Source organism: Lissotriton vulgaris, unplaced genomic scaffold (assembly GCF_964263255.1).
Source record: "Lissotriton vulgaris unplaced genomic scaffold, aLisVul1.2 SCAFFOLD_3702, whole genome shotgun sequence".
Classification (NCBI taxonomy): domain Eukaryota; kingdom Metazoa; phylum Chordata; class Amphibia; order Caudata; family Salamandridae; genus Lissotriton; species Lissotriton vulgaris.
Genome location: NW_028252849.1, coordinates 152,965 through 165,061, shown reverse-complemented (window position 1 = coordinate 165,061; position 12,097 = coordinate 152,965).

Genomic DNA, 12,097 nt, shown 5'->3' with positions numbered 1-12,097 from the left:
TCTGTCCAGGAGGGAGTGGATGTCTTTTGTTGAGGCAAGGAGGGCAGTTTCGGTGCTGTGGTTCTTTAAGAAGCCTGATTGGGAGTTGAGGATCTTCAATGATATGGCGATTTGGCTGTTGATCGCTTTCTTGATAACTTTCCCTGGGAATGGGAGCAGGGAGATTGGTATGTAGTTCTTGAGGTCGGTGGGGTCCACCGAGGGCTTCCTCAGGAGAGGGTTGATGTTGGCTTGCTCCCAGTCATATCAATCAATGCATTTATATAGCACACTACTCACCCGGAGGGTCTCAAGGCGCTTGGGGAGGGGGGGTCCGCTACTGCTCGAACAGCCAGGTCTTGAGCTGCTTCCTGAAGGCGAGGTGGTCTTGGGTTAGGCGGAGGTGGGTCGGGAGGGAGTTCCAAGTCTTGGCGGCCAGGTAGGAGAAGTACCTTCCTCCTGTGGTGGCTGTTCGGATGCGGGGGACGGCGGTGAGGGTGTGGCTGGTCGATCGAAGCTGGCGTGTGGGAGTGTAGAAGTTGAGGCGGCTGTTGAGGTATCTTGGGCCTTGGTTGTGTAGGGATTTGTGTGTGTGGGTGAGGAGACGGAAGGTGATTCTCTTGTTGACCGGGAGCCAGTGCAGGTCTCTCAGGTGTCCGGAGATGTGGCTGTGTCGGGGGATGTCGAGGATGAGTCTTGCTGTGGCGTTCTGGATCCGCTGTAGTCTCTTCTGGAGCTTGGCGGCGGTTCAGTGTAGAGGGCGTTGCTGTAGTCCAGTCGGCTGGTGACGAGGGCCTGGGTGACCGTCTACCTGGTCTCGGTGGGGATCCACCGGAAGATCTTACGTAGCATGCGTAGGATGTTGAAGCACGACGAGGAGACGGCGTTGACATGTCTATTCATGGAGAGGAAGGAGTCCAGAACGAAGCCCAGGTTGCGTGCGTGGTCTGTTGGTTTGGGTGCGATTCCCAGGGCGGGGGGCCACCAGGAGTCGTCCCAGGCGGAGGGTGACAATCCCAGGATGAGGACTTCCGTCTTGTCTGAGTTCAGTTTCAGGGGGCTGTTCATCATCCACTCGGCTACATCTTTCATCCCTTCGTGTAGGTTGGTTCTGGCGGTGGCGGGGTCGTTGGTGAGGGAGAGGATCAGCTGGGTGTCGTCGGCATAGGAGATGATGTTGAGGTTGTGTTGGCGTGCGATGGCCGCAAGGGGGCTCATGTAGACATTGAAGAGGGTGGGGCTGAGCGAGGAGCCTTGAGGAACGCCGCAGATGACTTCAGTGGCTTCTGATCTGAACGGGGGAGGCGAACTCTCTGTGTCCTTCCGGCGAGGAAGGAGATGATCCATTCCAGTGCCTTCTCCTGGATTCCGACGTTGCTGAGGCGCTGCACTAGGGTGCGGTGGCAGACAGTGTCGAATGCTGCGAAGAGGTCCAGGAGGATGAGGGCCGCTGTTTCTCCGTTGTCGAGCAGGGCTCGGATGTCATCGGTGGCTGCGATGAGGGCGGTCTCGGTGCTGTGGTTGGCCCGGAGGCCAGACTGCGAGAGGTCGAGGGATCCGTTCGTCTCGAGGAAGGCGGACAGCCTTCATAGGGGAAGGAGGTGTTTGCGAGGGAGCAGCGAAGCATGAGTGCGATAGTGTTGGTGGCTTTGTTGAAGATGTGGTGGGTGCAGGAGTCTGTGGGGGCCCTGGAATGGATTGACTTCATCGTCTTCCATGTGTCTTCGGTGGTAATGGCTGTCCCAGCTGTCAATCATTGGCTTCAAGGTGTCGGTGGTGGTTGGTGAGGGTTCTATGTGCTGGCTGTCTTTGTCATAATCGTCGTAGATGTTCTTAATTTTGTGGTGAAAGAAGGTGCTGAGATTATCACAGAGGTCGTGTGAGGGAGGGATGTCTGTAGACTCTCTAATGGCTTGGGTGAACTCCTTGAGGATGCTGAAGAGTTCTTTGCTGTGGTGCACGTGTGTGGAGATTCTGTCTTTGATTGCTTTCTTTCTTGTATTTCTGATGAGTTGGTGGTGGGCGTTGGTTGTTCCTCTGAATTTATTGTGGGTTTCTGTAGATTTGGAGTTCCTCCAGGTCTTTTCGAGGTAGTAGCACATGTGAGTCCGGATTCTCGGAGTTCGGTGGTAAACTAGCTGGCTTTCCTGTCATGTGTGTTGTTCTTCTTGAGGGGGGCTATGGTGTTAGCGCAGTCGGAGATCCATCTGTGCAGGGTTCGGGCTGCGGTTTTGGGGTCTTGTCGTCCATGATGGTCGGGGTGGAGTTGCCAAGTGAAGAGGTGAGTTGGTCGTCTGTGGTTTTGGTCCAATTTCTTCGTGCGAGCAGGTGCTGCGTTCTGTGGATGGTGGGTGTTCTGAAGGTAAAGTGGATGCAGCAATGGTCTTTCCACAGGAGTTTGGTGGTGAGGCTGAAAGTGATGGAGTTTCCTGTTGTGAAAATAGGGTCGAGGGTGTGTCCTGCTGAGTGCATGGGTTCAGTCATGATCTGGCGGAGTCCTATCTTGTGGAGGTTGTCCAGGAGGGATGTGATGTTGGGGTCTTGTTGGTTGTCCAAGTGGAAGTTGAGGTTTCCCAGCATGTGTAGTTGGTCGATACAATGGCCTGCGGGGTGATGTTGTCCGTGATGGAGTTGGTAAATGGTCCGCTTGGGTTGATAGATGAGGGTTTCCCGGAGGGCGGTGCTGGGGCTGGCTTTTATCTTGAATTGTAGGTGTTCCATCAGGTATATGGGCTTGTCTGGAAGTGTGCCCAGCTGGAGGGTGTATTTGTGGACGAAGGAGATTCCCCCCCCGGGACGCGGGTGGGGTCCTTCCGGGTGATCTTGTATCCTTGATTAATGGCGATGGCAATGTCAGGTCCCGCGGTGGTGTTGGTCCAGGTTTCAGTGAAGAATGTGACGTCCATGGTGGTTCTGTCGAGGAGGTCCCAGATTTCAGTGGCGTGTTTATAGAGGGATCAGACGTAGAGGAGGATGCATTACAGGATCTTTGGTGCAGGTGTGTTCTTGCAGGTGGGTTGTGCTGGATCTATAGTCTTGGCGGTGCAGCAGGATTTGCAGCGGAAGGATCCGTGGGTGACGGCTGGTGATGCTAGCTTGCAGTTGTTGTTGTGGCCTTGGTTGAGTGCATAGAGTGCCGCTGAGTTCTAGCTTTGGCGTGTTGAAGGTCCAGGGTTTCTGTTGCTGGTCACATTCGGGATGTGGATGGGCACAGACTGGCTTGACTTCGGTGTGCCTTTGGCGCATCAGCTGCGCGCGACCATCATTAAGTAGGGGTCATGAAAGGCTAGACAGCTGGGAGGCAGGAGCGGGGAGGGGTCATTTGTTTGGGCTGGTTGTGCTGGGGGAGGGACCGCAGGGGCAGCAGCATGGGGAAAAACAGCAGCGAGGTACCCAGTAAAAGGAGCAAAAACAGTGCAAAAGTTGAAAATCGATCAATAAATCAATCACAACACTTGTAAAGTGCACTACACACCCGTGAGGGTCTCAAGGCGCTAGGGGTGTGGGGGATCCTGCTAGTGATCGAAGAGCCAGGTCTTGAAGAGTCCCCTGAATGCCAGTAGGTCCTGGGTCTGTCGAAGGTTGATGGGAAGGGTGTTCCAGGTCTTGGCGGCGAGGTAGGAGAAGGATCTGCCACCGGTGGTCGTTCCTCGGATGCGGGCGACTGTGTGGAGGGCGAGGCTGGAGGAGCGGAGCTGGCTGGTGGGGGTGTAGAAGTTGAGTCGAGTGTTGAGGTATGCTGGGCGGGTCTTGTGGAGAGCTTTGAGTGCGTAGATGAGGAGCTTGAAGTTTATTCTCTTGTAGATGGGGAGCCAGTGCAGGTCTCTCAGGTAGGGTGTGATGTGGCTGTGGCGGGGGATGTCGAGGATCAGTCGTGCTGACGCATTCTGGATGCGTTGCAATCAAGAACGCATCAGCGAATATGAAAAATGATAAAAAAGTGATAGGAAGAGAGTAGAAGGGTGAAAAACAAAGGTGAAAGTAAATAGGATAAATAATGAAGGAGGCAGAATAAACAGAGTGAAAGAAGGAGTGAGAGGTCCACTGGACCACCAGGGATGAGGCACAGGTATAGCCTGCAGATGGAGGAGGGCCTCAAACACCAACACTCGAGAGTGTAGGGGCTCAAGAAGGCCTCACTTGATGGTGGAGCTGCGAGGGTGGGAGAGCAATTTCACTGACAGGGAGTAAGGCAGTAGTATGAGGGAAATGCAAATCTCTTATAACTACTCTCATGAAGGAAAATAACAAAGAATAAATATCACTAGAGGATGAGCTGCTCTAAGCTAAACTAGCCCAAATGGAATCACCCACACTTCTTCAAAACAAGATAACGGCACTTAGGGGAAAGCTAACAGATGTATATTTCAGTAGAGCAGAACTCGCATTCCCGTGCCTCAAACAAAATAGGTATGAGAGGGGAAACAAGGTGGGCTCTCATTTGGCCAGACAGTTGGGGGTGAAGCAGGAAAAAGATTATATATTTGGGATGCGGAGAGGGCTTTGATTTATAGCAACGGAGGGAAGGCGGGGGTTTTTAAAGGGTTCAATAAGACTTTATTCTCTAGGGATAACCAGCTATATGAAGTCATGTTGGATCTGGCATACTCTGATCAATCAGGTTTTATCAAGGGGAGGCAGACTCATGACAATCTGGGACAAGTCGTCCAATTGTTGGAAAAGGTTGAAAGGAGGAACACACCTGCAGTGTTGTTGGCGTTAGACACCGAAAAGGCATTTGACCGAGTAGACTGTCCATTTCTCTTTTTCTCTATGCCAACCCTCGTTCAAGTGTAATGATCAATGGGATGGTTTCCATTTTTTTCCAGTTGGAGAGGGGAACACAACAGAGGCGTCCCCTCTTAGTTTTGCCTTAATTATCGAACCTTTAGCTGTGATGATAATGGTCTCCTTCTGATAAAGGGGATACCTTTTGGGTCAGTCAATCTTAAGATTTCAATATTCATTGATGATGTGTTCCTGATGCTCATCTTCCTACAGACTTCATTACTAGCTCCACAAAGTGAACTTCTGGAGTTAGAACTGCTGACGGGATTCACAGTAAATCTGTCAAAGTCTTTTTTTCTTACTTTGACAGACCCTGTGGGTGAAATGGGGGACTTGGCCTCTAATGCACCCTTCAGAGTGGCAAATAAGGAGATTACATATCTAGGCATACAGATTACACCTTGGGTCGAAGAAATTCATAAGGAAGACTACCCTCCCCTCCTTCGCCAGCTACCACAGGATCTGACGACATGGACCCCACAATACCTGACTTGGTTGGGTAGAATTAATGTTATTAAGATGACTGTTTTGCCACAAGTGCTCTATCTCTATAAGAGTCCCCCTGTGGAAGTGGGCAAACAGTTCTTCACTTCCCTGTGTTCGCAGCACACTACTTTCATATGGCAGAAATGTACAGCCTGTCTCTCAAATAAATTATTAATGTATCCTAGAAGTAAGGGAGTGCTTGCATTTCCAAATGTTCTGTTGTATTATAACCTCAAATCTTTAAACATTAATATCTTATTGAGATGTTGTCATTTTGGTATCATTGTGTTTATCACATTTATTCTATTTTACTAATTTGTTTGGGATTTTAATATTTGATGTTTAGACTATATTACTCTCTCCGTTCTGCATAATTACTTTACACATTCCCTGGATTAAGCTTTGTCACCTCTGAACTATAGCTTCCAGCAGGCTGACCTCAGGTTACATTAGTGTCTCCGAGAGCTCACTCTGACAAGAGTTGTAATTATTCCTTGAGTGACCATTTGCCCATCTCAAATAATAATCCAGTTTTTCACAGATGGCATTTGCAGAACATACTTAATGATACCCACTCTTTTCCACAGAGAGTCTCACCGGTGTCGAACTGAGATGTTTCCTTTCTGTAGAGCACTCTGTACTGTTCCTGCAAAGCACTCTGTCTACTGCTCCTGTTCAGCACTCTGTATTGTTCGTACACTCGGTACTTTTTTTATGCAACACTCTGTGCTGATCACGCACAGCACTCTGTACTGTTCCTGCACAGCATTCTATAGTGTTCCTGAATTGCACCCTGTACTGTTCCAAACACTCTGTACTGCTCCTTCACATGAATGTGTTCTGTTCCTACACAACTCGATGTTCTGTTCTAGCACAGCACCATGAACTCTTCAGCAGGGCACTCTGTACAGTTCATGCCCAGCACTCTCTACTGTTCCAGCACTCTGTATTGTTCCTGTGCAGCACTCTATACTGCTCCTGCACAACACTCTGTACTGCTCCTTCACAGGAATTTGTACTGTTCCTACACAACACGTTGTTCTGTTCCAGCACAGCACCATGAACAGTTCATGCACAGCAATCTGTACAGTTCCTGCCCAGCGCTCAGTACTGTTTCAGAACTCTGCTTACTAAGATGAAGGAGAGTAGCAAGAGCATGAGGATCACCATAAGAAACATAAGTACCCCCCACGGGTTTAGGATGACTAGAAGGAGGTAGAGGAGCAGGGATAGGACCAGGAGAAAGAGGAGGACCTCTAGCAGCACCAGGATGACAAGGATGACGGAAAGGAGAAGGAGGATGACCATGAGGAAGAAGAGGACCTCCAGTAACACCAGGATGACACAAATGAGGGAGAGGAGAAGGCGGAGAATCACAAGAAAAAGGAAGAAATCCAGAAGGATCAGGATAACTAGGATGCGGGTGAGGAGCAGGCGGAGGAAGAGAAGGAAGAGAAGGACCAGGAGGAAGTGAATGACCTTCAGCAGCACCACAGTGATTAGGATGAAGGAGAGGAGCAGGAGAAGGATGGAGAGGAGGACCACCAGCAGTTTAAGGATGACAAGGATGAGGGAGAGGAGCAGGAGGAGGAAGAAGAAGAGGAGGACCAGGAGGAAGCAAATGACCTTCACCAGGACCAAGATGACTAGGAATAGGGAGAGGAGGAAGACCAGAAGGAAGAGATGGGCGTTTGGCAGGACCAGGATAACTAGAGAGGAGGGAGAGGAGCATGAGGGGGACCAGGATGAGAAGGACTGGTACAAATAGTGTTTTGTATGCTAACAAAAGCCTCAGTTATTCCGTAAATATTGGATTCTTCCAACTCACTGGAAGACAGAAACAGGTGGAAGAAGAGCGCCAGGAGGAAGAGGAAGACCTGCAATGGCACTAGGATGAGGGAGAAGAGCAGGAGGATGACGAGAAGGACCTCTAGCAGGACCGGGATAACTAGGATGAGGGAGAGGAGCAGGAGGATGGCCAGGAGGAGGAGGAGGACCACCCGCGGGATCAGGATGATTAGGATGAGGGAGGGGAGAGGAGCATGAGGAGGAAGGGGAAGAGGCCCAGTAGGAGTGGGATAACTAGGATGAGGGAGAGGAGCAAGAAGTGGAGCAGGTGAAAGAAGAAGACCAGGTGGAAGAGGATGACCTCCGACAGGATTACGGATAAATAGGATGAGGGAGAGGAGCTGAAGGAAATGCAAGAGATCAGGAGAAAGAGGACAGCGTCCAGCAGCACCAAGATGACTAGAATGAGGGAGAGGAGTTGGAAGATGACCAGGAGAAGAGGACGACCTCCAGCAGGATCAGGATGACTAAGATGAGAGAAAGGAGCGCCGCATTTTTGGGAATACAGAGCATACCTGCGTTTTTAGAATGCCATAGCTAGGTGCTGCCAAATTTGACCCAGCTCTGCGCTCTGATATTTTCTTGTGAATATGCCCGAATGTTTCTAAAAAAATGCCTTAAAATAGCATTATTATTATTTCTTATTTCTGCATTTTTAGAGCGCCTGGTTACACCAGCTGGTGTGTCCCCGCACTTTAAGACCGCTTCACATACTTAGAAGTCTGTGCCTTCAGTTTAAGTGCTGTTATGATTCTTGTGTGTACAACCATGGTTTTTTTTTCTGAAAGAGTTTCTCCTATGGTTTCCCCCATAAGGGTCTGGGGGAGGGAGTTCTAGCTTTTTGTTACCAGATAGCTGAAGGATTGTGCTCCCATTCGTGCCCTCCTAATCCTTGGTACTTTCACCAAATGTGTCCCTGTGGATCTCAGTTGTCTTCCTGTCTCATAAGGAGTCATCAGGTCATTGAGGTACAGTGGACACCTGCCTTGCAAGATTCGATGTCCAGTGCACAGGGCCTTAAATTTGATTAGTTTCTGGATCGGTAACCAATGTAATGAATTTAGTGCATTCTTTGAGGATACTCTCTTTGGCAGATTTAACACAAGACGGGCTGCCGTGTTCTGAACAGATTTCAGCTTTTAGAGCCCTCTTGTGTTTGCACCAAGGTACAGCAAGTTTCCATAATCTAGACTGGAATTGACTAGTGCATTGCATTATTACCTTTGCAAATTGTTTAACTGCTATGTTTGGTTCACCATCAACAATATCTAACTGTGAACTAATTATGGTAATTACCGTAGGAAGGGGTGCAGAGTGACTTGTTGATGACATCAGCTGTTATTTTCTTTTGTCAAATGAAGAATGTTTGGGAACATAATAAAGCACTAATGTAAGCCTTTGCTGATGTTTTTAGTAAACCCTTTAGCTAAGGGCAAGCCTTGAGGGTGTCATCGAAAGTTTCAGGGCGCAGTGGATATATTCTAACAAGAAGTGATTGAGTGGACATTTTTTTGGATGTATCTTCTAATTTTGAATGATAACTATTTACCAGAATACGTAAGGACATCAATAGAAGTGATAGCTTCAAAATATTCCTAATCCACATATTCTCTTTAGGTTGAATCTTTATTATAGGCACAGGCCAAAATGTGTGGGGTACAGATGGATAAAGTAATTTACTCATGTTCAGTTGATTGAAATTATTGCATTTATGGAACTTTTTAGTATCAATTCACATAGTTACTATAGCCAGCAATTTGTGAAAATAAAAAATACAGTCAATAGTGTTTCTACAAAGAGCACACCACCCTATAAACAGATTAATAATTATTTCAGTATAAAAGTAGGTGAGAATGAGACCAAAGGTTTTCACGGTTTTCTGCAAAAGAGATAGCGTCCAAGAAAGCGCAAAGTGCACGATAGTTAGTACCGGTGTGTTTTTGAAACTTAAGGTGCTTAGAAAGTGGGTACATCAGAGTACCACTCAGGGCTGATGTAACGTCCTTGCCCCGGTGGGTGAGGCCAACGAAGATGACGAAGGGAGATGAGTGGTGCAAGATAGTCATCTTGTGATGAGTAAAACCGTGGAGACTCAAGGACCGCTGCGTGGGGCCCTTGCTGTAGTCAGTGGAGGCCGACTGTGACTCCTGGAGGATAGACGAGGAGCATGTAGTAATGCTAGTATCACCCTCAAGGGGCATCGAAGAGTGTCAGACGCATGGAGTCTGTGTCTAGCTAGGGTTCTTCGTGAATGGTCAGAAAAGCACAGATCCAAGGCCTCTCTGCACTGTCTGATCCTATTGGCCCAGAACAGGGAAAGATCAAGATTCTTTGTGATAGTTACCTAGCCTACAGGAAGTTACCTCTGTGTTCCAGTGCCAGGCCGGGTTGAAGTCAGAGTTTGTCACAGTAATGAGCCTCATGTAGTGGATTTTTCTGTGTTCCTTGACAGTAGGGCTGGGCCTTCCCCCGGATGTAGGATGCATCCGATGACTCAGTGGTGGTGCTGCAGCATAGAATTTCAATTTTTCTTGCTTAAAGGAGGTTTGCATTACTTGCCTTTTCACAGCTCTTTCTCAGACTGAGTATGGTATTTCTTGGATGTGCAGGTTGACAGTTGTGATGTTCACACTGCTGATTGTTAGGGTTAACTGGGTTTGTCATGAGGTGCCCTCTCCTTCAAAGATTGATTTGAGATGATGTTTGAAGGAGGGCTTGGGGGCCAGCAGGACCCTGAGGCAGTATTTTATTAGCTGCCCCTGGCACAGAAAGTCAGTACTCCTGAGACCCTACACCAGCCTTCCGGCCTGCAGGGGAGGGAGCAGGACTTTAATTTATGACATTCTTGTACACAGTGATCTGGAAATTTTTAGAAGCATGTTGAGGGCTCTGGGGTGGGCTAGGTGGCCGTAGTTAAGAGCTGCGATCAGATTTGTACTTAGGACTGTCAGCAGTTGGGTTTTGTCAGTGGTTGCGTAGGCATTTCAGACTGTGACTAACTTGTGTCTGAGGTGCCTTAGGAGGTCTGCCGGATTGCCCCCTTCCGTGAACCAGTAACCAAGGTAATTCTAAGTGAGTTGCCATAATTTGTAGGTCTACGAACTGCCACCAAATTGTTTTTTTGTTATTAAATTTAGCAAAGACTGCAACCTTTAATTTTATTCTCCTGGTTGTAACTGTGACCAGCATTGAGGGCTCTCTGTAGACTGTCTCTGGTGTTGTTCATGATAGCAGTGTCATTTGCCTACTGCAAGATGGGAAGGAACACACTACCCAGCCTTGGTGTGCTCACGCTGGCACCTTCGAGGGCAGTGCCAGAGAGTACGCAGGGGCTTTCATTGTCTACTTACCCATTCCTCATGGTCGTGAGATTCTTAAGGATTTGAGCCAAACTGACTCAGGGTGTTAGTGGGTTCAGTTTGAGAAGACATACCTTTCCTGTATGTTGTTTACACACATTTAGTTGTGACCCCTAAGTTCACAGGACAAGAGCTCAAACCCCTGAATAAGTCTCAAAGCTCCCAGCTCCCTACACTTCAAGCATCAGTCACTCAAAACTAAACACAAGGAAATGGGCTTTACAGAGTTTAAAGTTTGTCTCTTAAATAATGTGGTTCTCAAAATTGGGTCCCTATCTAAAAGTATTTTGCAAGTTCACGCAGGAAACAGAGTGGCACAGAAACAACACACATCTCAGCAGACGTAAGGCAGCTTTCAAACCTCCTCAGATCCCATAGAGAGGCTCCCATATATATCAATGATTGACAAATATTGACCATTTGTTGTCTATAACTGACCTCAATGGGTTCAACAGCAAGAGCCATAGCGGTCCTATGTTACTCTTCTGTGGGATTACACTTACTGCCTCAAACACTTTAGAGCTTTTTGTGTAGAAGGATCCCACAGAAGACTCATGTGCAGATTCATCCTCCAAGAGACTAATGTGATCTCATTGCTTCATTACCCACATCTTAACAATTGCCTAATGCTGGCAGCCAATAATTATACAAGTCCATTGCTTCATGTCGTACTTCTTCATCATTGTCTAATGCAGGTAGACAATCATCAGAGAGTCCACCACTTCATGAGCTACATCTTCACCATTGCCTAACGCGGGCAGCCAATAATTATATGAGTCACCCCTTCATGAGCTACATCTTCACCATTGCCTAACGCAGGCAGTCAATAATTATATGAGTCACCACTTCATGAGCAACATCTTCACCATTGCCTAACGCGGGCAGTCAATAATTATATGAGTCACCACTTCATGAGCTACATCTTCACCATTGCCTAACGCGGGCAGCCAATAATTATATGAGTCACCACTTCATGAGCTACATCTTCACCATTGCCTAACACTGGCAGCCAATAAATATATGAGTCACCACTTCATGAGCTGCATCTTCACCATTGCCTAACGCAGGCAGCCAATAATTATATGAGTCACCACTTCATGAGCTACATCTTCACCATTGCCTAACACTGGCAGCCAATAATTATATGAGTCACCACTTCATGTCGTACTTCTTCATCATTGTCTAATGCTGGCAGCCAATGATCAGGAGAGTCCACCCCTTCATGTCCTACATCTTCATCAGCACGTAATGCTGGCAGCCAATGATCAGCAGAGTCCACCACTTCATTTCCTACTTTTTCACTGTTGCCGAATGCTGGCAGACAATAATAAGACGAGTCCATCACTTCTTGTCCTACATCTTCACTGTTGTCTATTGCTAGCAGCCAATATTTAGGAGAGTCCTAATCCTACATCTCTACTATTGCCTAACACTGTCAAGGAATATTCAGCTTGCCTAATGCTGACAGGCAATAATCAGGAGAGTTCATATTTTATGTTCACAAACTTTTAACAAACATGATTAAAATGTCATGACATTACTCTAATGTATCTTTTTAGGCCTCATTATTTGTGTGGTGGAACCTCTTTGGGCAACTACATGTTTTTGGTATGTTCAGGTAAGGCATTATTGTAGCC